Source organism: Papio anubis, chromosome 8 (assembly GCF_008728515.1).
Source record: "Papio anubis isolate 15944 chromosome 8, Panubis1.0, whole genome shotgun sequence".
Taxonomy (NCBI): domain Eukaryota; kingdom Metazoa; phylum Chordata; class Mammalia; order Primates; family Cercopithecidae; genus Papio; species Papio anubis.
Genome location: NC_044983.1, coordinates 25,383,333 through 25,405,175, shown reverse-complemented (window position 1 = coordinate 25,405,175; position 21,843 = coordinate 25,383,333). Strand labels below are relative to the sequence as shown.

General features: G+C 48.5%; 1 protein-coding gene across 4 annotated transcripts in view; it reads right to left on the bottom strand.

Moving 5' to 3' along the window:
- Positions 1 to 21,583, bottom strand: part of PTK2B (protein tyrosine kinase 2 beta) — a 135,588-nt gene extending 114,005 nt beyond the window's left edge. For 3 of the 4 annotated variants that reach the window (XM_003902579.4, XM_031669450.1, XM_003902580.4), the window contains exon 1: positions 21,385 to 21,583. The gene's annotated coding sequence lies outside the window, so the exon portion shown is untranslated. Of the gene's footprint in view, positions 1 to 20,160; positions 20,332 to 21,384 lie in introns of those variants that run through there. The other variant, XM_009212741.4, reaches the window with a different exon arrangement.
- Positions 21,584 to 21,843: the final 260 nt, after the last annotated feature.

Below are 21,843 nucleotides of genomic sequence, written 5' to 3'. Positions count from 1 at the left end.
AATTGATCTAGGAGTGGAGAGCCAGAAAGGCACGACATCCGAAAACCCATCTCATGCAAAGAAGAGGGGAAGTAACTCTTGATGTTAAGCCTAGATCCAGGGATAATGGGGTGGGTAGCTCCCTATCATTGAGGGCTGTCAAATTGCAAAACAGTCATCATTCTGGGCTATTGCCAAGCGCAGTTCAGCACCAAAGAAGCATGAGTTTCAGAAAGTTTGGCTCAGTGAAAGAAAGAACCTTTCAGCCATGCATTATCCAACAACTGGAATGAGGTGTTGGGATGAAACATTCTCAACAGGTGCTCAAGGAAAAGATGACCTCTCTCCATGAGGAGGAGTTTGGGCTGGATGACTTTTAGTGGTCTATCCCCACTTTTCCCCCAAATAATTTGTTGTTCAGTGGGGATATTTCTGGTCCTTCGTGATGTTCCATTTTTCTCTGATGAAAGGAGACTGCTCGTCACTTTCTCCATCGCTCACAGCAGCATGAAGAGCAGGAAGCAACCTTTTTTTTTTCCTTCTGAGACAGTGTCTGGCTCTGTTGCCCAGGCTGGAGGGTAGTGGCACAATCATGGCTCACTGTAGCCTCAACCTCCTGGGCTCAAGAAATCTTCCCACCTCAGCCCCCTGAGTAGCTGGGACTACAGGCGTGTGCCACCAGACCAGGCTAATTTTTGTGTTTTGTACTTTTTTTTGTGTGGAGACAGGGTCTCGTCATGTTGCCCAGGCTAGTCTTGAACTCCTAGTTCAAACGATCTGCCTGCCTTAGCCTCCCAAGTGCTAGCGTTACAGCCATGAGCCACAGCACCCCACAAAGAAAGCAAATACCTTTAAGAAAACAAAGTGAAAACACAGATCCACATGACCTCTTTTATGAGCTCTAACCCATCTACAAACAGAAAACTAGCTCAAAGAGGGCAAACTACCTGTAACATATGCCATAGTCCTGAGCAACCAGACTTGTAGTTGAAGTCTTAACTTCAACTTCAAAATTGCAAGAGGGAATGAGGAACATTGGGGTAGGAGAAACAGCTCTTCTGGCAGAGGGGTGAGACATGAATCTTTTTTGGGAAGCAAAGAGTTTGGACACCTTTGGTCTGGTGTCTCAGACTGGCTCAGTCACTTTGTAGCCAGTGGTGTGAGCATCTCCTGCTCCTCTAAGTTCCTCACCATGGCCCCAACCCCTCACTGTGGCCTCCAGGATCACGAGGTCCTGGTTTCCATGTGGCTGCTGGATCTGGGGCTTGTATACACATTTTTACCTGACTTGCCTTCCCATCAATGTCATAGGTTTTATGTGTTTTCCATGCCTGGAATCACCCATATGTCATAGAAGCTGCTTGCCTCTCATTTCCTCCTTTGATCAGAAAGTCAGCATAGAAGTTCTGCACAGATAGGTTGCTGGGTCCCATCATCAAAATGTCACATCTGCAGGCTGGGGAAAGCAAATACTTCCCAGAATTCATTCACAGTCAGAATCATCCATACCCCACTCCTGGCTCAGCTTGCCTTTGCAGGGGAATCAGGGGGATTCTCCAATATAGGCTGTTCTCCAGGCCACTAAGCCCCTCACTCAGAGCAGCCTCACCATTCCCCAGGGACAGGCAGGTCCTCACTGTGGCCCAGATGTCAACATGGGCAGCTCTGCCCCAAGGATGTGGCATGTGTTTAAACACATATAAAAGATGAAGAGGAGATTGTAGCAGAAGTCCTCCTAAGAAGAAAACCATTTAGAAACATGCACCTGCTAAATCATTGCAGTTAGAAGATGAGGCCTGAGGAAGCTGGGGTGGTATAATTCGTTCATTGCTGTGGGAAAAGAAGGAGAAATAAAAGCAAAGAGGTGTCCAAAGTAGTAATGGAATGGGAATACCCCATGATCTGACCCTCTCCATAACACTTTTTGAGACACAGTCTCACTGTCTCCCAGGCTGCAGTTCAGTGGTGCCATCTTGGCTTAGTGCAACATCCAGCTCCTAGGTTCAAGTGATTCTCCTGCCTCAGCCTCCTGAGTAACTGGGATTACAGGTGCCCACCACCATGGCTGGCTAATTTTTATATCTTTAGTAGAGACGAGGTTTTGCCATACTGGCCTTAAACTCCTGACCTTAAGTGATCTGCCCGTCTTGGCCTCCCAAAGTGCTAGGATTACAGGTATGAGCCACCGCGCCCGGCCTCTTTCCCTAATACTCTTCCTCCCTCCTTCCTTCCTCCAGGAAAAATTGTAAGTGTTCTGTATGGTCTGAGACTTCTTGGGGTCATTGGTGAAGGGGCTGAGGTGTGTGTCCTGGAGTGACATGGCTAAACAAGATGCAACAGTACAGAGGTGGCAGAAGCATGAGGAAGTGAGTTTACACCTGGACAGACACTTAGACAGACCAAGGGAACCCCGGGCTGAGGGACTGAAGTTTCTGCCAAGTTCCATAGAATGGATGAGGGATGGGGCCCTGGGTGACCTTAGTTATCTGTATTTCTGTCTTCTAGTAATATACGCCATCAATACAAGTAACAGCTACATGGATTGAATACTTATTACATGTAGCACACCAATGCATGCTAAGTGCTTTATATAGGTATGTGTATGATCCCCTTTTAACCTTTGTAATATCCCTTAAGGAAAACACCGGGGTTGTCACCCTTCAGCATGCAGGAAAGCTGAGGATGGGAGGGGTCAGAACGTGCTGAGGTCACGTGGCTGGGAAGTAGAGGGGCCACACCTTGAGAAGCCCTCACTCCTAACCCTTGGGACCTGCCTTGCTGACAGAGTGTAAATTGTGTGCAAACCGGATGTTTGTCCTTCTCCACAGGGAGACATATTGCTCCAAATTTAAAAGAGCAATAATATCAGTTCCAACCTCATGCTGGGGAGGGGAGGTCTTGGGGAGGGAGAAGTGGGAGAGGGCACACAAATACATGGGCTGAGGTATGTGCCATTTCCCTGAAGAGTAAAATACGGGCAGGAACTGAGTCTAGGAGTCCTTTCTCCAAACTTAGTGCATTTTCCTCTAGTTACAGCACTGATGAAAAAAATTTTTTTATTTTTTATTTATTTATTTTTTTGAGACAGAGTCTCACTCTGTCACCCAGGCTGGAGTGCAGTGGCGCAATCTCGGCTCACCGCACGCTCCGCCTCCTGGGTTCACGCCATTCTCCTGCCTCAGCCTCCCAACTAGCTGGGACTACAGGCGCCACCACCACGCCCGGCTAATTTTTTGTATTTTTAGTAGAGACAGGGTTTCACCATGTTAGCCAGGATGCTCTCAATCTCCTGACTTCGTGATCCGCCCGCCTCAGCTCCCAAAGTGCTGGGATTACAGGCGTGAGCCACCACGTCTGGCGAAAAAAAATTTTTTAAAGGAGAAAGGACAGAAGGCAGGCGACATGGTAACAGTGAATGAATAAGGTAAAGGTTGAATGGGGTTGTCAAGAGCACCTCTGTGGCATTGGGCTGAGACTGGCTGAATGTGCATTCTGTGAGCTGGGCATCCCCTCCGGGGTGACGGGTCATTAGACAGATGTAAAAAAGCAACAAAGGGCAGTCATTCCCAGACAGGTATCTGGAACACTCCAGTGCTTTGGGGACTACATGGGGTCCCCAGGTCAGGGGACTCCATGTGCCTGGAAAACACCAGTGGCTTCATTTCAAAGTCATTTGTGATTTTCACAACAAAGTAAAAGAGCAAGACCTTGAGCCAGGCTTGAGGGAGAGGAACCTCGTTTGGAAGTGACTTGAGAGGGGAAGGGAGCAATGGGGGGGCTTGGCTGTATGTCAGCTGAGAGATCCAAAAGAAGAAGGTGGATCTGGAAGATGTACAAGAACAAGCAAAAAACAAATAAACAAACAAACAAAGAAGGATCAATCATAAAATGAAATTCCTGAGGCTGACTTGAATGTCAAAGTCCGCACATTTTTTTGCCTGAGGAAAACACTCTTAATGCAGCTCTGGGGGTGGTAGTTCCCTGAGCGATACTGATTAGTAATCAAATTATTTTCAAGGCTGATGAGCACATTGGACCCTGGCACTCAGCGACATCAGCTCAGGGGTGGCTTCACAAACGCCTCCTCTTCTCTGCTACCCAGGCCTTGGTAGGTGCGTTTCGAGAGCTGGTGGCCAGCAAGGGCCAATGTAAACAGGTCTCTTGTTTTTCAGGCCCTTCTCACTGCAATTCAGCAGACATGGATGGAACACGTCTTCTATGTGACCCACTGAGGGGGGACACAGGTGCCAGGACTCCATCCTCAGGACTATAGTCTAAGTGGGGAAGGCACACGTGCAATGAAAGGTAAAATAAGGCAGAAGGAAAGTCCTAACTGAGTCAGGAAGAAGAGTGTGAGATCAGAGGAGCACAGATGGGATGAACCCGGGGCACTGGGAGAAGGGCACAGCAGAGGTGGCACAGGGGGAGGGTTTGAAGGAATCTGAGAGGTGGGAATTTAGAAAGCCTGGGAGAGGCAGTCTTGCCTTCAAGAACACCGGGAACGAAGACAAAAATCTGGGGAAGCCAACCAAGTCATCAGGGCGCCGTGGGCAGGAAAGGAAACATAGTCGTTGTTTTAACCAGGGTGGGCACCAAAACTATTTTTGAAGCATTAAGAACAAAGCAGGCTGGGCTCAGTGGCTTCTCGAGAGGCTGAGGTGGGAGGATCATTTGAGCCGGGAGGTTGAGACTGCAGTGAGCTATAATTACACTGCTGCACTCCAGCATGGGCAACAGAGTGAGACCCTGTCTCAAGGCGGGGGGGGGAGGGGGGAGGGGAAGAACAAAGTAAAGCAAAACCAAAGAGAATAAGAAATGACTGCCTGGGCACAACAGCAGACAGGCACAGAAGTGTCTTAAAATCTCACCTGTGGGGTGGGGGTTCTGATACACACCCCTAAGGAACAGAATTGCAAAGGTGCTTGAGGGTACGTCCCTGTGGGGGAACCTCCACCGCAGTGGTTCTCAAAGTGGGGTCCCCAGGCCAGCAGTGTCCATATCACTTGCAATCCTGTGGGAAGTACAATTCTTGCTCTCCCCAGATGCACTGTGGTAGAAACTATGGAGTTGGAGCCCAGTTTAAAAGCCGTGCAGCCAGGTGGGGTGGATCATATCTGTGTAATCCCAGAACTTTGGGAGGCTAAGACAGGAGGATCACTTGACCCCAGGGGTTCAAGACCTGGCAACAGAGCAAGACTATCTCTACAAAAAAATTAGCTGAGTGTGATGGTGGGTGCCTGTAGTCCCAGCTACTAGGGAGGCTGAGGTGGAGGAGATTGCTTGAGCCTGGGAGGTAGAAGCTGCATTGAGGTATGACTGCACCATTGTACTGGAGGCTGGGCAACAGAACAAGACCCTGTGAAAAACAAACAAACAAAAAACACACAAAAAACCCCCACAGCACCGCAAGTGATTCTGATGCCACTGACTCCACGCTGTGCTGAAGGACTGCAGTGAGTCCAAGGACTGTCCGCCTTGGTCATGACACACACCTCCCCTTGGAACATTCTCCACTGAGGTGGCCACATCCTGGGGCCAGGGACTCCTCCACTCACTCAGCTCTTTTGGGAGTAGATGAGCTTTTGTGGGTCTTGTTCTTATCTGAATCTCTCTGATGCCCCTCATTTCCACAGGTATCAGAGATCATCCCAAAACAAGCACTTTTTCCTCAAATCTTTCCCCTAAAAGTTCTCCGCATCTGAACAAATGTTTCCACAGTGTGAGCTCCATATCCTGACATTTGCTAGATTATGATTGGGAGACAAAGGGGCACAAGACGGGGGCCCATCTTTCCTTCATCCCATTTAGCAACACATGTACTTGTGAAAAATAATTTTATCTCAAGAAAACATGTGCCAGGCATAAACGGATGGTACAGCCAAGAGCTCTGGGAGGAGGGGCACTGGGGGAGGTAGAACGTGAGGATGCCCTTCCCTCCACCACAGTGCCTTCTAGTCCTGAACATCCTCTATGTGCCATCATCCCGATGGAATAGCTGAGCCCAACTGTTGGGGCAAAAATAGCTGCCAGGCCATCCTCTTGCTCTCCAGGTAGGTATCCCCTTCATCTGTCTCTCCCTCTGCACCTCTTGCTGACAGCTGGCTGGTTCTTACCCATCTGGCCAAGCCCTGTCTGTTCTGTCTGCCCCCCTCCCCACTGTACATACGCAAACAGCAGCAAGAGGCAGGAAGTGGGTTCTTCCTTCACCAGCCCTGCTGGCCAGCGGCCAGTGTGGCAGCTTCAATGCCTGAGCAGCAGTCAGCAGCCTGGGCCATGCCCCTAGAGGGCTGGCACCTCCCGCTTGCTGCACCAGCTCAGCCCTGGCCACTCCCCAGACATGCCTGTCTGCCCATGCCCAGCCAAGGCTTCTCCATGCTTGGTGCAAGAGCTCCTGCAGCCTGGGGCCAAAGTTCTCTTTAAACAAAAATCTGCCTCTCTTCCCTGCTTAAAAATTCCTGCAACTGTCTATCCTATCCTATCTATCCTATTGCTTCCTGTCACTGGAGAATGATGTCCAACGCTAAGCCACCAGGATCAAGGGTCTCTATAGCATTCCCGCCTTATCTCCACTGTGCTCCTGCTAGACCCAGCCACCCTCAGATGTTCCCAGCTTCCCAAACAGGCCCCATTTATTCAGTGCCTTCTTATCTTTGCATATGTTGTGCTCTCACCCGGTAAAGCACCTCACCTCACCACCCTTTTTCTGTCTGGCACACTCCTATCTATTCTTCAAAACCCTTCCCAGCACCACCTAACTATGAAGCCTTTTGGGCCTCCCCTTGGTAAAGTTGGTAGCTCTGGCCTTCCTGCCTCCATGGCATCTGTTCTACTGTCATGCAGAACATCTGTTCTCACTGTGGCTGCCTGCATTACTTTTCATCTTGAGAATAACACTCCTTGTTCACCTCCGAAACCACTAATGCCTTGCATGGTACCTGGCCCATAGCAGGTGCTAAGTGATGTGGAGCTAGGCTTTAGATTCACCATGTCAAAGCCACCAATTCTACATTCTCAAAAATAGGAAATATGGCTTCAAGGAGGCACATAGACTCGTTCCTTGCAGATGTTTAAAGCTGAAAGGAAAACAGCCACCTGCTAGGACAGGTGAGACTCCGTCCTGACCAACAGGCACAGAAGAAAGGACTAGGTGTCGCTGTCACTGGGAACACTGGGATCCTGCCCAGGAATGGACTAAAATTCTATGGAAGGGATCTGGATGCTTCTCTGATAGACGGTGACCTGAACTCCTAAATCTGAACCTGCCAACCACCATCAGTAAAGGAAAGGAGTCCAGGCCATATATGTCCACACTGCTATGTACTGTCCCTGGTCCCCTGATCCCCAACTCCAACCACATACACTCCAGAATCAACTACGCCGGAGCCTGCCCGCTATGTTACCACCCTGCCGGTCTTTCCATTGTCCCAACTTCTTCCCTTTCCAGGGTCTGAGCCTTTAAAGGTCATCTCTCAAGCTTTTGCCCATGTCTCCGTGCCCATGTCAGGCCACAGCTTCCTTTCTTATCTTCTTGCCCAATATTCTTCCTCTTTCTCTCTCTTACGCCAAACTCTAGAGTACCATTTGCCAGCTCACACATTTTCTTAAGAAAGGACCAATGGTAAAGGATGGGGAGGGGGCTGTGACTCTCTGCAGTTGGTGGCGAATCGTGGTGAGTGTGGCTTCTGAGATGGATCAGACTGTTTCATCGCAGAGAAGGTAGAAGGAGAGACCTCCAGAGCCACCACACACAACACCAGCAACCCAGAACCTTTGTGCTGATGGAAAGAGCAATGAAGAGCTGGTGGGCCCACCCAAGAAAACCCTTGTTATCACGTCACGTGCCCACAGGTCCCACTCTGGTGACTTACAACTCTGGACCAAGGCCTACAATCACATCACTTGATGTCTGAGTTTCTTGACTGCCTCCAGGACCCTGCGCAGCCTTAGTTCCTTCCCATTTTAAAGGAAGATGATAAAGATACTCCAGGCGACAGAAAATAGTGTCTTGTTTCCAATCTGTAACTGCAAACTTGTTCTTTCAACAATTTTATATATGGTTCCATAAAATGTAAATTAAAGACCAAGGCTGATTTACTAAGTGGGGATTAGAAAATCCTAAACAAAGAGGGAAAGATTGGTTTGGTTGCTTGATTGGTTTACTTGCTTGCATTTCTTCTTTTGTTCATTCATTCATGAGTCCACTGTCCATCCATCCATCTACTTATTTTTAAATATCACATTTGCTTGAATAGGAGGTAAAGCTCTCTACCTTCCCAAATTATCTGCCGGAAAAGAGAAAGTTTATATCCAAGCCCTTACAGAATCTTTCGTATTATGGGTTGCTTTCTCAATTATCTTATTTTGAACAACAATATACTGTTTGGGGAAAGTATTAGCACTCCAATCAAGGCTAGTTTGGGATGCTTACGAAGGTTACTTAAAAGAATTGGTTTTTATGGAAAAAAAAAAAAAAACCCACCATACTATAATATAGATTCAGCGATTTTTCTTTTTAAAATTTTTTTCTTTCTTTCCATAGGTTTTTGGGGAACAGGTGGTGTTTGGTTACATAAATAAGTTCTTTAGTGGTGATTTCTGAGATTTTGATGGACTTATGCCACTGGAGCAGTATATACTGTATCCAATTTGTCTTTTATCCCTCACCCCCCTCCCACGCTTCCCCTTGATTCCCCAAAGTTCATTGTATAATTCTTATGCCTTTGCATCCTCATAGCTTAGCTCCCTCAGCAATTTTTCTTGAGGGCATAACCTCAAAATTTCAAGTGCTAAATGTTGTAAACAAACCTTTAAAAGATCATTGTCTAAAAAGCAGTGTACTGAGTCGTTATACTGTTGACATAAAAAATAAATATTTTATAAAGGATTTGAACAGACATTTTTTCCCAAGAAGACATACAAATGGCCAATAAGAACATGAAAAGGTGTTCACCATCATTAATTATCAGGGAAATGCAACCAAAAACCATAGTAAGATACTACTTAATCCCCACTGGAATGGCTAACATCAAAATTACAGACAACAACAAGTGTTGGCAAGAACATGGAGGTGTTAGAACCAACAAGTACTGCTGATGGGAATAAAAAATGAGGCAGTTGCTGTGAAAAACCATTCAGCAGTTCCTCAAAATGTTAAACAGAGTTATCACAGGACCCAGCAACTCCACTCTTAAGTTTATAGCTCAGAGAAATGAAAACATATGTCCACAAAAAAACTTGTACGTGAATGCGTATAGCAGCATTATTTACAATGGTCAAAAAGTGGAAACAACCCAAATGTTTATTAACTAATGAAGAGATAAACAAAATATGGCATATCCATACAACAAAATATTACTCATCAATAAATATCAATCAAAATGAAACGAAGCACTAATAGATGTTACAACATGGATGAAGTTTCAAAACACTGTGCTAAGTGAAAGCAGCCAGTCACGAAAGGCCACAGTGTTGTATGATTCCATTTATATGGAATGACCAGAAAAGGCAGATCCATAAAAATAGAAAGTAGATAGTCTTGCCAGGGTACGGGGGAGTGGAGAACAGGGTGTGACTGTTGATGGTACGGGGGTTTCTTTTTGGAGTGACGAGAATGTTCTGCAATTATATAGCAGTGACGGAGGGCCAGGCGCGGTGGCTCACGCCTGTAATCTCAGCACTTTAGGAGCCCAAAGCGGGCAGATCACTTGAGCTAGGAGTTCAAGACCAGCCTGACCAACATGGTGAAACCCTGTCTCTACTAAAAAATACAAAAACTAGCCGGGCATAATGGCAGGTACCTGTCATCCCAGCTACTTGGGAGGCTGAGGCAGGAGAATCGCTTGAACCAGGAGGGAGAGGTTGCAGTGAGCTGATATCATGCCATTCACTTCAGCCTGGGCAACAGAACAAGACTGTCTTAAAAAAAAAAGAAGCGGTGATGGTTGCACAGCTCTGTGAATGTACTAAAAACTGTTGAACTGCACGTTTTAAAAAGGTGAATTTTATGGTATGTGAATTGTATCTCAAAAAATATTACTCATCAATAAAAATCAATTAGCGATTATTAAAAAATAAACTGGGGGAGGGGGAGCTGGGCTGAGGCAGGAGAATCACTTGAATCCAGGAGGCAGAGGATACAGCAAGCTGAGGATGTGCCACTGCACTCCAGCCTGGGTGACAGAGTAAGACTCTATCTCAAAAATGAAAAATAAATAAATAAAGAAAGAGGTAAATAAACTCCTTTTGCATCAATATGAAACAGCCAACTCTCTGCAGACCATAGGGACTATGATGAATGCAGAACATGAAGAGCTGATGCAAAAAGCATTCTGGTGACAAGGAGGACACTGATGTCAGAGACGGGAGTGAACAGTTACAATGTTTCCTAAACTGGGAGAGTTGGGGAAAAGCAGTATTTAAGTTAATGTATTATGTTATTAGTGTGTGATTGAAAATGTATCACTAAAATAATTTTTCAACATTATCCTACAAAGTTTACATATGAAAATCAGCTTTTTAATTGTTTTTTTTTTTTTAGCAGCCCTCCTTATTGGGAGAACAGAGCCGCCTTATGTCAGGCACACATTGTATGTACCCAATGCCAGTTGTGTGTCAGGCACCAGGCTGTGTCCTTGGGATATAACAGTGACTCTCCATACAGATATGGTTCTTTCCTCAACAGGGCTTATGGCCTAGTTTGTCTGAATTAAAAAGGAGCTCAAGATTGAGGTCATTTTTATGAAAGGTTTGTAGAATGGATGATAATATCTTACAAGAGATGTTCTTAATCTTTTGGGGTCACAGGTGCCTTGGAGAGTCAGATGATAGCAATGAACTTTCTTTCATAAACATACGCATTTGCTCCATGGTGAGAATTACACATCTTTTAGGGAGTTCAAGTCTACAGCCCCTCCTACCACTCACACATACATAAACCTGCCATGCCCCAGGCTGGACTTCCGACTTTGAGATTGTTCTTTTCCAAATCCATTTGCACCTACAGCCATTCTCCAGCTCCCATGACACATACACAATGAGCACCTCAAGAGCCTGAGACCCAGAAAGAATTCCAGATGACCTGCACCCCAGGAGATCCATGGAAGGGACTCAAGGGTCTGGTAGGTACCTCGCCTTCTCACTCCAACCCTGGACAGGAATATTTTTCCCTGGTTTAAATCGGGCACTTACCTAAGATCTGCTTTGAAGAAAGCTTTCCACTTGCTAAAAAGTCCAACACCTCCTGATTGCACATACAAATAAAAAAACAGGAGGCTTGAACAGGCTTACGCAGGGGACTCACCCCATAGCATGTGGTGGGATATGAAGGAGGCAGTGACTAGCTCAGGGCTCCTAGGCTCAAGGCAGCTCCTGTGCCCTCTTCCGGGGTCCCCGAGGGCATGAACATAGGCTGGGGCTGAGTGTTCAGTGTTGGGTGCAGAAAGCATTTTTCTTTTCTCTCTTTTTTTTTTTTTTTTTTGAGACAGTGTTTTGCTGTTTTGCCCAGCCAGGCTGGAGTGCAATGGCATGATCTTGGCTCACTGCAACCTTTGCCTTCCAGGTTCCAGCGATTCTCCTGCCTCAGTTTCCCGGGTAGCTGGGATTACAGGCATGCCCCACCATGCCTGGCTAATTTTGTATTTTTAGTAGAGATGGGGTTTCTCCATATTGGTCAGGCTGGTCTCAAACTCCCGACCTCAGGTGATCTGTCCACCTCGGCCTCCCAAAGCGCTGGGATTACAGGCGTGAGCCACCACGCTTGGCCCAGAAAGCATTTTTCTATACAGGGTCAAGTAAAGAGGGGGAGAGGGCTCAGAGGCTACACTGGTGATAATGCAGATAAATGAGGTGATTGTCGACCAAGTGTTTGCAAATCTGAGCTTCCCAGGGCCAGAAAGCTCAGAGTCCAGCAGCCATGGCAGGTGTATGTCTGTGTACACTGGAGGTCAAAGTCCAAGTTACTAAAAACTGGCAATCTGTGCCTTGTAAATCTTTCCCATTTTCCCGGAGCATTGTACCCTCTGCCAAGGATGCCTAACTTCTTTCCTCCTCCCCTTCTTTCTCCTCTCATTCAGCCTGGCCTACCTAGTTAGACTCAACAGCAGGAGGAGGAGAGACAAGGGAAAGGTAAGACTCGTAGAGATTAGAGAGAGTTAGGAGTGGTTTAGTAAAGAAATGATGGAGTTCCTGCCCTACATTGCTGACTCCCTCTTTCTGGGCTGTAGGAAATCTCCACCTTCAGGACAGGCAAGAAGGGCATGCTAACCACAGGGCAAGAATTCAAGAGGCTTGGGATGTGGCCCCTATTCTAGTTGCAACTGGCTGTTGCGACACCCACTGTGGGGAATGAGGAAGCGCTGTCTGGCTCACTGCCTGTGAGCCAGGCGTGAGTGTACAGGGAAGGAGGGATCCCTTTTCACAGGCCCAGGGAAATGCAATTTTCTATCCTTGGAATTTGAGGGTATAAGGAAGAAGAACAAAATAAAAGGCATCTCCCTGCTCTGGAGGAATGTAGCATCAGGTTGAGAAATAGATTCTGGGAGATCCCAGGATGCAAAGAAGCCCAGAAGTTGCCATGGGGAGCTCAGATGTCCTCCAAAAGGGTGGGTCACCAACTGAGCCTTAAAGGAGTAAGTAGGACTGGTGAAGTGCATGGGGCTGGCATTCCAAACAGGACACAGGACTTGAGTAGAGGCTTACCAGAGACTGGGGCGCACACCAGGCTGGCTGGAGCTTCATTTGGAAGGTATGGGGAAAGTTCAGTTAGAAGAGCAGATCAAGGTTGGATTACGGGAAGCACTGAATGGTAAATTTAAGGGGGCTGGATTTGCCTGGGGGCATTGGGGAGTTTTCCAAAGGAACCAGGGATAGGACGAGGCTCTTGGGTAAAAATATGAAGCAATATTAGGTAATATGATTTGGGTCGGAGTAGGGGCCACAGAAATGGGAAGGAAGGAATGAAAGGCATGAAGAAAGAATCTGCAGGATTGAGTGATGGGCAAGATACGAGCAGAGAAAAGTGGAGGCGTGGAAAAAGGGGAGGCAACAGCAAGGTTTCTGACCTGAGCGTGTGGGAGAGGAACAACCCCATGAAGAGGAGAGAAGCCAGGAGGAAGAGATGGTTTGGCGTGAGAAAAGGAGGAGTTTAATTTCTGAGATACAGCATTTAAGAAAACAAGCTCCTCAAGTGGGAATATCTTATAGACTCTTAGAAGCGAGGCCTAAGGGAGGGAAGGAGGGTCCTGGGAATCATCACATCTGGGTGGTCACTGGAGACATGATGGAGAAGGGGCCTGTGGATCTAAGTGCATATTCCTGACTTGATACTTCAAGGGGCTGCCAGACAGAGGTTGGGACAGGCTGGCATTTAACACACTCCTAGCAGAGGGGAGGCCCAGGGGGAAGCGGCTGGGCTGAGAATCAAGAATATGGAAGACAGAGGTGAAGAATGGTGGGTTCCTCACGGATGTTCTCGTAAGTCCTGTATCTCTCAAATTCATCAAAGAACCAATTTCAACTCAGAGAAAGAAGCCTCCAGGGGCTGCCTGGATGCTCCATGGGACCGCAAAGCATCTGAGTTATGCAATTTATTCAGATGTGTGAGGCCTGAACCATTACAACACTCTCTTATCTGCCCCCCTGGGAGTTTGAGCTCTCCTCACTCTCATCCACTCTACAATCCGGAATCTGACCCTGGCACCTCCATCCAAGTCAGTGTGGTCAACAGCTCCCTACTGCCTTCAGAATAAAGCCCCACAGCTGCCTGGGACTTCCAGAATAACTCTCAAACACATTGGCCTCCCTGTCCAAGCCTTATCTTCCTTTCCACTCCCATCTCTGATTCCCTTTTGCCACTCTTGACTCCACCCAAAATGAGTCACTCAAACCACACCTCTCCATCTCTCTGCTGTTATTTATACTCTTCTTTGACTACAGCCACCATCTGAAGTTCCCACAGTGTATCCTGTCTATCCTTTCAGAGTTTTGCCAAATGCCGTCTCCTCCAGGAAGCATTCCCAGAGTCCATAGCCAGAAGGAATCTCTGTCCTGCAATCTCATAGCACTTCGTGCCTCTTTTATGGCACAACATTATTTACCTTTAAATAACTTAGAGTTAAATAAATACCGTACAGTTCTTTATCTTCATGTATTGCCTCCCCTACCATACTATAAACTTTGTGAGGACAGATATAATTCCTCAAATTTTGGGGAAGAAGTGGTGGTTCTTGCCTGTAATCCCAACACTCTGGGAGGCCGAAGCAGAACTGCTTGAGCCCAGGTGTTCAACACCAGCCTGGGCAACATAGCAAGACATCGTCTCTATAAAAATTTTAAAAATTAACCAGGTGCAGTGGTGTGGTCTCAGCTACTCAGGAGGCTGAGGCTGGAGGATTGCTTGAGTCCGAGAGGTCAAGGTTGCAGTGAGGCGTGATTGCACCACTGTACTCCAACCTGAGCAACAGAGTGAGATTCTGTCTCAAAATAAGATTTAAAAAATTGGGGGAAGAAAAACTATACCTTGAGAGTAAAGGGGGTGATGGGGAGAAACATTCAGCAAGTGCCTAGAACAAATTACAAATGAGCAAAGTAAGGCTCAGAGAGGTTCTATCACTTGGCGATGTCAGACAGGCAGAGTGTGACAGAGTCGAGAGTCAAACCCACCACGTTCTGATCCCAAATTCATTACTTTTCCTGGGACAATGCCTGTGATGTTTCATGGGGGATTTTCACACAGTCAAGTATTTCTCTCCATGACCCTACTAGGGAGGCAGTACTAATTCTTCATCTTCAAATGAGAAAAGGGAGGCTTGAAGAGGAAGGAGATTTAGCCAATGTCCCCCAGTTAACAGGTGAGAGGATCTACACCAAAGCCCACGCCTCCTGCCCTCTCTCTTGCCTCTTGCCCAGGCTGAAAAACTGCCTGAGCTTCTGCCTGTAATGAGCTGGGGGCTGGGATTCAAGCTTGCTGTGAGTCATTTGCAGCTGTCTCAGTTGGCACTGCTGTCTGCCAGTGCCAAACATCTGCCTAAATAGCAGAGGGGATGTGATCGGATGCTGCCGAGAGCCTCTGCAGAGGTGCAAAGTGCAGCAGCATCAGATCTCTCATAACCTACCTGGGGCGGGACCTGGGGGCGGGGACTGTGTACACCCAAGCTGGGTGAAAGGGGTTGGGTTTTGACTGCAAATGCTCCCAGAGAACACAGAAAAGCACTTGAGGTTCCCAGAGCAGTGGGATGGACATAGTACATTAATTGAGAAATCAGAAAATGGGCTGGGTGTGGTGGCTCATGCCAGTAATCCTAGCACTTTGAGAGGCTGAGGGGAGTGGATCACCTGAGGTCAGGAGTTTGAGACTAGCCTGGCCAATATGGTGAAACCCCGTTTCTACTAAAAATAAAAGAACTAGCCAGGGATGGTGGTGGGTGTCTGTAATCTCAGCTACTCGGGAGGCTGAGGCAGAAGAACCTCTTGAACCCGGGAGGTGGAGGTTGTAGAAAGAAAATAAGCCAGGTGTGGTGGCATGTGCCTGTAGTCTTGGCTCATGCCCCTGCGCCCAAGTGAGATTTCATCTCAAAAAAAACAAAGAAAGAAAGAAAGCAGAAAATGATGGTGCTCCAAGTGGCCAGAACCACCACAGGGGCCATTCTGTCCCAGGTGAGAAGGGAACCCCCAGAAAAGCAAAACCCAAACTCAGGTCAGAATTCCCAGTAGACCACCCCCCGTCAATCACCCCCATATACACCAGTGGGACTGCTATGGCTTGTGGGGGGCAGGTTCTCACAGAATCAGGTGCAAGGCCCTCAAGAAAGGAAGCACATTAAAAGAGGGTCTGCCCCCACAATTACTGGGAGAATTGGCCGAATTTAAAAGAAGACAAATGCAGGAGATGCGAATTAAACCCGGTACCAAGCTCTAAACCCTAGGCGAGGTGGATTCTTTGAGCGCCCCTGTCTCTAGTGAGTGATCTTGCCAGATTCTGTGTGGGTGGATTTCAGAACATAAAAGGAAGAGAGAGAACTGGAGAGGGGGAAGATGTTAGTGAACAGAGCCAAGCTAGGAAACGGGAAGGCTTGCCTCCCGCAGGTATTGGCCGTTGCTGATCTTGGTTCTAGTCACACTGACTGGCTGCCTCATAAAAGCAGCAACCACCTGAGCGCTGGGAAAAGGTAAGAGTCCACGAAGACCACAAAACTCAGAGCAGTGTCCAGACCTGCAGCCTGCCTATAGCCTACCTGGAGGGTCTCCCGAAAATTAAACTCCGCATTCACACCAACCTGCCCATTGCATCTAGTTGAAAAGTGCGTTGGAACATGCAGCCTCAAGTCTGCTCTCTTAATAAACTGTCACTATGAGTAATAATTATTCCTTGAGAAACAGCAGAGTGACTCAAAAAGCTGTCCCCTCCCCCTCTGCCGCCCCCTCGCACAGCTCCCAGCTTTGTACACAGTATTAGGAGGCCTAGAAAGTGAAGCCACCATTTCCTCCTGCCTGTCAGCTCTCTGAACACTTTAAATGACCATCTGGACTTCAGTGCTGGATGGGCATTCGTAGACAGTCTCTTTGCTGTCTAAAGAGTTAATTAGGGCTGGCTGTTCCCCAACCACAGTGAACTGAGAGTGGGGCTAGGCAGAAACAAACATCATTGAATACCTGATGTATGCTTGTGAGACAGTGCTCAGGGAAGCTGCCTGATGCCTCGCAGAAGAGGCCCTATAACCTCTGGAAAAATAAATGGTGCTGACCCACCAGCTCAGATATGGCCATACGTGTAAAGACACTGGAGAGCTCACACTTACTGGATGTGTATCATCTGCCTAATTATGGGACTGAATGTTTTATTGTACTTTGACTCTATTATTATTAAGTGGGTGCATAAGACGCTATTATTAAGCGGGTACATCTGGGTTGTTGAAATATCAAAATAGTCCATCCTCGTTGGAAATGTCCATGCTACAGCCCCCCAAAGGCCTGTTTCTTCCACCCCCAGACTCCCCAAGATGCACTGACAGGGTAAGCCTGGCATGGAAGGGGGTTTCTCTGATGCTGCTCAGGGCAATGGTGGTGTCTATTCTGTTTGATCTGTACTCAGGCTTTAGTAGCTGTATTTTGAATATCTCTCTAATGTACACTATCTCATGCCACCCTCACCCGAAGCCCTGTTATTGTCTCCATCTTGCAGATAGGAAGCTAGGGCTAACTCACCTACCTAAGGCCACTCACGGGGTCCCAGACCTGGGCTGGAACCCAGGCAGACTGACTCTGAGCCCGAGCTCTTGAACATCTGACTGCTTGGACAGATAAGGCATATCAGTGTTGCAGAGTCACCACTATCCCTGCTCTTTCTCCTCGACCCTGGAACTGACCTATACTCTACAAGAAACTCTTCATCCTCAAGCCAGCAAAACTTATCTTCATTACCACACTTTCAGCCCCAGGCACGTCGCAGCTCTGCACCTCTACTCCATCCCCCGATGTGGCCATCTACCTGGGAGGCCAGAGTCACGTGGTCCTGAGTCATATGGGTCCCAGGCAGGGGAAACTAGAGACTGAGTGACCTACCATGCAGGCTAGCACCAGGGTAGCCTCCCTCCCTAGCCTCACCATCAGTTTCCTTTGTCCTAGCAGTATTTGGGGCACATGGAGCTACTGTCATCACTATGCAGAGCTAAGTGCCAAGGGACTTGGACTTTCTCCAGGGTCCTCTGCACGATAAAACATGGCCAGAGCTGCAAAGGGAAGACTGAGGCTGACACAGGTGGGAGTTTGTGTCTCTGAAGGATGCATGATGCTAGAAAGGTTGCATATAGCCAGACGCAGTGGCTCAGGCCTGTAATCCCAGCACTTTGGGAGGCTGAGGCGGGTGGATCACGAGGTCAAGAGATTGAGACCCTCCTGGCCAACACAGTGAAACCCTGTCTCTACTAAAAATACAAAAATTAGTGGAACATGGTGGTGCATGCCTGTAGTCCCAGCTACTCGGGAGGCTGAGGCAGGAGAATCACTTGAACCCAAGAGGCGGAGGTTGCAGTAAGCTGAGATTGCACCACTGCACTCCAGCCTGGGCGAGAGAGTGAGACTCCACCTCAAAAAAAAAAAAAAAAAAAGGTTGCACACAAGGGCTCCTTCCTTGAAGATCTTCTCTAAGTTGGACACTGCCTAGTCTAGAATGAATTAGGTCCATCCTGGCTAGCGTTATGAGAAGGGCTATGTCTTCTGAAAGACCTGCTTGGTCCCCAAACTGTGCTCACATCAATCAAGGTTCACTCAACGTGGAGTGCTGTTTCCCTGAGAATCTGCATGGGCTCTATAGCCATACTTAGGGAATGACACGTGTCTTTTTATGCAGGACTGATCATAACCTTGCAAATATTCAAGACACAAGTCCAAGTGCAGGCTCATTTGAACGTTTCATCAGCGGAACACCTCTATCCATCTCACGCCATAGGATCTCTCTCAGCACCACCTGGGCAAACAATCTAAGGACCTGGGGACAAAATGTTTATCACAGGGGGATGGGGAGGTTCAGCCACTGGAAAGAAGGACCATTTTTAACCTAGCCGTTCCCGCAAAGGAAACACACTTTCCATTTCCTCTTTCTCTTAACGAATTCTTAACTTCCTCTAGGTTCCCTTTTAGGAGGACCCTAATTTGTTGTTACGAATGCTCCCATTAAAGTCAAAATCCAGTTCACAAGGCACCCTCACTTGCTCTATCTCTTAGCACTACTTTTCTAATAAGGAACTCATCCTAAAACTGGGAATCATGACAGCCAAATTTCATGGCCCGTTTGTCTGCACTGAATATTTTATGTGGATTCTCTACTTTAATTCATTCACATTTCCCTTCAGTTAATTCTACTTTGAGTCACTCTCTGCCCACCCACCATCCCTCAAGAAGAGCGTTATATCTCCACCCCTTGAAGCAGGTCATATGGGAAGGGAGTAGCAAAGCTAAAAACATAATGTAGACTCTGCCCCCAACCCAAGGGCTAACCCCAGGTGTTCTCACTGGACGCAGAAACCCTACCCTGTATTTTGCCTGAGACCTCCAAGTGCTCACTTGTGGAAGTAAATGCACCCAAGCACTCTGTGGCTGTTGTTTTGCTCACCCCTGTGAAGGTGTTGCAAAATTCAATATGCACCGTGTTTCCTTTAGTACTCACTAGGCAATTTACATACATTATCAGGGATCCTCCCAACCACCTGCACAGATATTCCTGCCCTCGTTTCAGAAAAGAGGATTCTGAAGGTCAGAGGAGCTCACCAGTCTACACGGATTTGAACCCAGATCTGTCTGGATTTAATGCTGTTTCTTTCTGAGGTACCATACTCCTTTCACTTGTATAGATGAGTAAACTGACCAAGGAATTGATCTTTTTTGTCTTTTAAATAATAGTGTCAATCAGTGAATGAGCTCAAAAATAAAATCCAGGAGGAATGGTTACAAGATAAACCTGAGACTGTTCTCAGAGTGCCTGGGCAGTTTCCAGCCCTTACTTCCCAGCATTGCGCCAACCTTAGCTTCTCCTAGAGTAGGGTTGCCAAATACAGGACACCCAGTTACATGTGAATTTCAGAGAAACAGTGAATAATGTTTGAGTATAAGTATGTTCCACATAGTTCATGAGACATATTTGTATTGAAAAAAAAAAAAAAACCTTGAGTGCTTATCTGAAATTCAAATCTGAGTGTCCTGTGCTTTTATTGGCTAAATCTGGCAACCCCTTTCTGCTGGGAAGTCTCCTGCCTGGCTCCAGGTCCCAAGTGTTGCTCCAACAGAAGTTGCCATGGCAGCCTGGCAGGCCTTCCAAAGCCTTCTAGAGCGGTCTCCACTCACCCCTGCAGCTTCCCCTCGCCCCTGCATGTTCTAGGCTCCCAACAAGCCCAGCTACTTTCATTTTCCTGGATGCCTCCCGCTGCTTCCAGCCTCCTGCTGCTTTTAGCCTCTGGTCTCTGCACTTGCTGTTCTTTCCCCTCTTCTCTTGCCTGGCTAATTTCTAGTCATCCTTCAGCTCTCAACTTGGAGTCACTTCTGCCAGGAAACCCACCTGGCCATTGCTGATTGGCTCCCCCCACAGCCCTCTAGTGCACGGTTGGATAGTACCCTGTACCTTCCCCTGGCAGCCTCCCTCAACCACCCCCTATCCCACACTGCCCTGGTGAGCAGAGGCCATGCCACACTCACCTCGTCCCCACACCTTGCACCTGCACCGGGCCACAGGCGGGAAGCCAGTGAGTGCCTGCTGAATGAATGACTGCAGACTGTCCCGCCAATGCTGGGGCTCTCCAGTGTGACTACTTCCTTCCTCCCTTCTGTCTTTAGTCACTTTTTCATCAGTGTCCTCCTCCCCCTCCCCTAGAGTGGTTGTGAAAGACAGGGCCGTCAGTAACAGCACTCGGGGTGAACAGAGAGCATCCTACGTGGAGGGGCCTCCCAGCACCCACTACCGGGTCACGCCAGGTGCACAGCCCCAGTGGGCTCAGACCCAGCCACAGCGCAGCTTCCGAGTCCCTCTTGGCTAACACCACCTCTAGGCACAACTTTCTGCTCTTGTCCTCCCGCTGGCCCCTTAAATGAGCGGACTTGGGTTTTGCTCCCAGTTTGGGGTATAGGGAGATGCCGGTGTCATGTGGTCGAGGCTTAGGGCAGGTGGCAGGGCTTGCAGAACATCACCCATATGCCGCTCCACGCTCACCCACCCAAAGCGGTGCCCACGCTCAGCCTGACAGCAGGCAGAGGCAGCTCCAAACTTAACCCTTGAGTGGCACTCAGGAGGCGGCTTCTCAAGGAACCAGAGTGGCCAGTGTTGACTACACACACACATACACACACACACACATATACAAGAGCTCCCCTGCCCCCCAGAACACTCCTGCTTTCCTCCAGCCAGGGCTTGGTTCAGAAGATGACCTCTCAGGGGCAAGGAGTGGCTGCAGGAGAGTTCGGGTGGGCTGTGGGTGAGACTATGACCCCAGGAGCTGCAGAAGGGCCCAGGAGGAGCGGGGAGCGGGGCGGGAGCAGGCAGAGGTCTGAGGCAGGATCTGAAACCCCGTGGCTCCCTAACCTGACCTTTAGAGGCAGCAGCCTGCCTGTGCCCTCACACTGTCACCCCTAGCCTCCCCGAGCCTCCCCTGTCTGAATATGTTGAGAGGACAAAGAGGGAGAAACACCCTATAGTGTCAAATTTACTCCTAAAATAGAACCCCTCTTCCCTGCGGAAGGCTGGCGAGCTCCGGGCGTGTGCATAGCACCCACGGTTCCGATTTCCTGGGTCTGGCTGTTTTTCCGGGAACTCCCAGCTCAGGTGCCCAGGATCCCGGAATTGTCGTCCCCAACCCCTGCCATTCGGTCAAGCCTCCAACTTCTGCCGGGCACAGCGCTCAGCCCTGGCTCGCGGGAGGGACTCACCCAGGGAGGCGCGGACTCCGGCGACTGCTCCCTCTGGCCCCGCCAGGTGAGCCGGGACGGCGGCAGGTACAGGTAAGTCGCCCGGGCGGGTAGGTGTGCAGCGGCTCCGCAGGCTGTGGCTGAGTAAAAGGGCTGACAGGTTAGATTCCCCCTCCTCCTCTGAGTTGTTAACCACACCCCTGCTGCTCTCCTCCCCACTTCCTTAAAGGGTGGGGTGTGTTGTCTGTGTGTGCAGGCTACAGCCTCTTACCATAAACTCTGAAATAGAAGCTGCCACCAATTCCCTGAGCGCCAGGCAGACCGGAGGGGCGATCTCTGCCATCCCCCCGGCCGCAAATGGGATCCTCAGATGTTATGTGCCCCTTGTGAGCAGCTGACTCCCCAATTCCTAACACCCCTCCATCCTCTGTCCACTCCACCTGCAGCCTTTTGGAGGCCAAAAGGTGTGTGTAGGGAGGT